Raw genomic sequence first — 6,000 nt, 5'->3', positions numbered from 1 at the left:
TTGAGATCAATAATTATATTAAGAAGGTACTATTATCATAAACACGATGATAAAAGCTTATGTGATGGGTTACTGCCAGTCACCCAACATCAAAACCGTTGCACTACGAAAAGTGTATACGCAAGTTAATGTAGTCCCAACCAAAAAGATAGATCTGAATATCTAAAAGAAACATAATTGAGCATGTATGTGCGGTAAAATAATTTGCAATAATTTCATTGCATTGAAGTGCAAGGTTTCTTGATTATCCGATAGAATAGTCTGTGATTTACAAGTAATATAAATTCTGGCAAAAAATTGAGATTAAAATCGACGATGTTATTATATGCCAAGTGAATAAGTTGGTGCTTAACATCAGAAAGTCTGTCAGTCTCTATAATATGCATTTTTGTCTTTTAATCTTTAGTTAACTTAAGGTTTCAGACATTCAGTTTTATCTTTTGATTATCCTCTTTGTATTACGTTGAAAATGACTGTTTATTGAAAATATTTATAATACCATTTACAGTCATAGCACGCAAAATGATAGGTGACTGCAGGTCACATTTACATAGCACCAACAATGCTAAAAGTCTATACACAATGCTATATATGTAGCTCCATAGGGGGTGAGGCCCTGTCCTCTCCTACAAAATCTGTCTCTGCAGTTAGCCTTTCTTACTCTCTTTTTGGCACTGTTTGTTCTGTCGTTTAATCTACTAAATAGTAAAGATTTTTTTCTTCTCCACTTCGTCATTTAAAATTTGAATCTCCAACGACGTACAATTTGGAATCCTTTTCTTTGTAATGATTAATTTTAATAAATATTTATAATATTTCTTTCTTTATATAGTAGTGTATTAACATTGGGGTATGTCAAAGAACGCCTCGTCCTTTTTCTAAAATAATGTTCATCGGAAGATACCAAGACCTTGTTGATTAATATATATATAAAGTATCAACTTCACAAATAATACACGATGGTTTTGAAGTATAGATTCTAGGTACTGACGTTGTTTATTATCTTATTAATAATAACGTGTTATAGAATTCTTTTATTTGTCTTTGTAAATTAGTACTTTTACTTTTTAGTCTATTTTTGGTAATATTCATTTGACGTGACTCGGTTTATATATCCCGTTATTGTGTTATTGTGCTATGGTAAATTTGTGTATTTTTGTCTTTCGTTTTTGTTGATGTGCTTTGTCAATATGCCTTTTTGTTTTTCTTTGTTGACATATTTGTTTGTTTTTATAGTAATTAAGATTATAACACATTTTTACCTAGTATGTCTGTTTGTTTTGTTCACACCTCATTGTCAATTTATAAATGAGTTTTATACGACTTTCATACACGTTAGAGGTTTAGCTAGCAATAGAACCAGGTTTAATCCACCATTTTCTACATAAGAAATGCCAGTATCGAGTCAGGAATATGATAGTTGTTATTCGTTCGTTTGATGTGTTCGAGCTTTTGATTTTGCCATTTGCTTAGGGCCTTCCGTTTAGAATTTTCCTCGGCGTTCCTTATTTTTGCTACTTTACTTTTTGGGACATGGCAGGGGTCTAAGCGACACGTACATGAAAGTCATAAACTAATTTGTTGAATATTTAATTACTAATTGGTGTCGTAGGAGGTCCACCAAGGTTTTGATCGAACTGTTCGGGGCATGACTAGTACAGTGGGGTGTCAGATCTTTTAATTTTTTTAATTAATGATTATAACTAGATTTTGAACTACATTTGCATTTGTACAATTACACTATATCAAGGCTCTTGTATAGCCCGATCCAAACAACTTTTTTGTTCTGTGTTTTATACTGATAAATATGACGGGTTAACATGTACATGATCAGTGTTACTTCCTGGCACATTGATGAAGCAACCAGATAACAGCATCACAGTACCTGCATCTTCATAAATGTGGAACATGTTAAAGTTTGTAACATCCGCCCAAGCATAATGCAGTTGACACTAAATACTAGAATTACTTTGTTCGTTGCATAACATGCACTAAAAATGCAGATGTCTTTCTGCTCTTCAAATGATAGTTTACTGGTTATCGTTCTGTACCATAATTCTCTGAGGTGCATGTAGGTCACCCTGTTATTGATCTGTACCATAGTTATCTGAGTTGCCTGTAGTTCACCCTGCTGTTGATCTGTACCATAATTATCTAAGTTGCCTGTAGGTCACCCTACTATTGATCTGTACCATAATTATCTGAGGTGCTTGTAGGTCACCCTGCTATTGATCTGTACTAAAATTATCCATATCATATTAAAGGGGCTTGTAAGTCATCCTGTTATTTTACATATCCTTTTAGGGTGCCTGTAGGTCACCATGTTATTTTCCCGATCATATTATAGGTGTCTGTAGGTCACTCTGTTTGTTTTTTCTTATCATAGGTGCCTGTAATTAAGTCACCATGCTATTTATCCATATAGTATTATAGGATTCAACCGTGATGCACCTATGATACAGATCTATATGGTGATTGTATCTGCAGGCTCCTGTAATCCACAAAAGTATAGATAAATATCAGTGTGACCTACAGGCACATATGATAGGCTATGCTACATAGATGGGTCGATGCCACTGCCGGTTGTTTTTATTCCCCGAGCGTATCAACAGCCCAGTAGTCACCACTTTTGTGTTGACATGAATTATCATTGATATGGTCATAATTATAATTTAACTGTTTACAAAACTTTGAATTTTTGAAATACTAAAGCTTTTCTACCTCAGGAATAGATAACCTTAGCTGTATTTTTGGTCCTCAACGCTCTTCAACTTCTTACTTCATTTGGCCTTTTAAACTTTTTGGATTCGAACGTTACTGATGAGTCTTCTGGCGCAAATGCAAAATTTCAATCCTAGTATCTATGATGATAAAATTGAGGCAATGATAGTACAGATAAATGTTGGTGTAACCTGCAGGTACCTATAAGAAACCTGCAGGCACTCTGATAGGATACGATACATAAAAAAATGGTGTGACCTTCAGGCACCTATGATTGGATATGGTACATACAAAAAGCTGTGTGACATAGAGGCACTTATGATAAACCTGCAGTCACCTATGATGGAATATTGTAAATAAAAAAAGCTGTGTAACCTACGGGCACCTATGATAAGCTATCATGGTATACATAAATAGCAGTATGAACTGCAGGCTCCTATGAAAGGCTTAGATACAGACATGTGACGATGTGACCTGTAGCCATCTATGATAAACTATGGTGCAGATCTATAGTGAATGACCTACAAGCACATATGATAGACCCATGATAGACTATGGTACATATCTGTGGTGATGTGACATGAAGGCACATATGCTAGGCTATGGTACAAATAAAATATTGTATGGCCTGCAGGCACCTATGATAGACTATGATACAGATCTATGGTAATGTAACCTGCAGGCACTCAAGAAAGACTATAGAACAGATAGATATCAGTGTGAACTGCAGGCATCAATGATAGTCTACGGTACACATAAAACGTTGTATGACCTGCATTCACCTATAGACTATGGTACAGATAAAACGCTGTGGGACCTGAAGGCACCTATGATAGGATTTGGTGCAGATATATGTTGATGTGACCAGCAGGGACCTATAATAGGCTATGATACAAATAAATAGCAGTGTGACCTACAGGCACCTATGATAGACTATTTTGCAAATGACAAGTTGTATGACCTACAGGCACCTATGATAGGCTATAGTGCAGATCTGTAGTGAAGTGACCGACAGGCACCTATAATAGACTAAGATACAGATAAATAGCAGTGTGACATGCAGGCACCCATGATAGGCTATAGTGCAGATCTATGGTGGTGTGACCTGCAGCAGCACCTATTATAGTCTATGGTACAGATAAATAAGCAGGCACCCATGATAGACTATAGTGCAGATCTATAGTGATGTGACCTGCAGACACCTACGATGGGCTATGGTACAGATAAAAAGCTGTGAGAACTGCAGGCACCCATGATAGGCTTTGATCTATGGCGATGTGACCTGCAAGCATTTATGATAAGTTATGATACTGATAAATAGCAGTGTGACCTGCAGACTCTAATGATAGGCTTTGGTGTAGATCATAAGTGAAATAACCTATGCTAACTGCGAGTACTCACAGATCTGTACTTTTTTTCTGTAGTGTTTTTTTTTTGTTATTCGCACAAGTACAAGTACCCATCCACGTCCACTTTGTGTTTTGTTAGTCTAGATGTATTTTTATTCGTATCCATTTGATGAGTTAAGCCTTATACAACTGATTTTTATATTTTGTTCTTATGTTCTTCTGTTACACCACGGTCCCCGGTTAAGGGAGGGTTGGCGCCTTCAAACTAGTTTAACCCCGCCACATTCTGTATGTGCCTGTCCCAAGTCAGGAACCGGTAACTCAGTGGTTGTCATTTGCTGCTTTGTTACATATTTGTTTTTCGTTTATTATTTTGTACTTTAATTAAGCCATTTATATAGCTGACTATGCGGTATGGGCTTTGCTCATTGTTAAAGGCCGTAAGGGGACCTATAGTTGTTAATGTCTGTGTCATTGGGTCTATTGTGGAGAGTTGTCTCATTGGCAATCATACCACATCTTCCTTTTATATGTATGGTGCAAATCTATAGTGATGTGCCCTGCAGGCACCTACCATACAGATATATAAACGAAAGTATGACCTGCAGTCACCTTTAATAGCATTTAGTGCAGATCTATGTAGATGTGATCTACAGGCACATATTATAGGCTATGTTATAGATAATTAGCAGTGTGACCTGCAAACTCAAATGATAGGCTTTGTTGCAGATTTTAAGTGATGTGATCTGCAGGCACCTATGGTACAGATAAATTTTGGTCAGACTGTGTGACCTGCAGGCACATTTGGTACAGATAAATTATGGTGTGACCTGCAGGCACCTATACTATTGTATATCATAATACGCGTAGGTATATGCAGCACTACTTTTTGTATAAGTGGTGACTGGCATTAACCGTTCACATAAGCTTTTATCCTCGTGCGTATCAGAAATGAAATGCGGTCAGTGACCTCGCACGTTTTTTTTTCAATCTTTCAATTTTGAGGACTTGAGACTTGATTTTTTACTATCTATTTAAAGTTTAGATTTTTTTGTTGATTGGTTGTTTACCCCACATCTCCTTTTAGACATATTTTAAAGCAACTGGTTTGGACATTTTTCTCTTAATTAAATGTACATTAGATTCCAAATCAGCACAACAGTGATAAATTTAACATGAAAAAAACCAAATTAGACTCTAAAAGAGAAGTGAAAGATACCAAAGGGATACAAACTCATCAGTTTAAAACAAACTGACAATACCATGGCAAAAAACAAAAACTTCGAAAAGGCAAACAACAGTATACAAAACACAACATCAAAATAAAAACCTGAGCAACATAGCCCACCAAAAACTGGTGGTGATCTCAGGTATTCCGAAAGGGTAAGCAAATTCTGCTCCACGTGTGGCACCCGTCGTGTTGCTGATATATGTACAAACCCGGTGATAAGTCTAATTCAGTAGGTCACACTCGAGGAAAAGAGGACGGGATTGTGGTAATATCAAAATTTGAACATATCCGTCGTCATTAGCAATCAGTGAAACAGATATTCCATAACGGTAAACCTACTCGTGATGTCGACCGTAAAATTTTCGAAGGAATTATTTCAACTTCACCACTTGGAACACTTCACTTGGTCCAGTAGCTTCCTTCTAAGCAGCAATCATCTATCAAGGAAATAATGATAGGAAATGCAAGCTCTGGAATGTCTTATCGAAAATTTTACGGTCGACATCACGAGTAGGTTGACAGTTATGGAATATCTGTTTCACTGATTGCTAATGACGACGGATATGTTCAAATTTTGATATTACCACAATCCCGTCCTCTTTTCCTCGTGACCTACTGAATTAGATTTATCACCGGCTTTGTACATATATCAGCAACACGACGGGTGCCACACGTGGAGCAGAATTTGCTTACCCTTTC

Source organism: Mytilus californianus, unplaced genomic scaffold (genome assembly GCF_021869535.1).
Source record: "Mytilus californianus isolate M0D057914Y unplaced genomic scaffold, xbMytCali1.0.p SCAF_3, whole genome shotgun sequence".
Classification (NCBI taxonomy): domain Eukaryota; kingdom Metazoa; phylum Mollusca; class Bivalvia; order Mytilida; family Mytilidae; genus Mytilus; species Mytilus californianus.
This window is presented reverse-complemented; position numbering follows the sequence as displayed.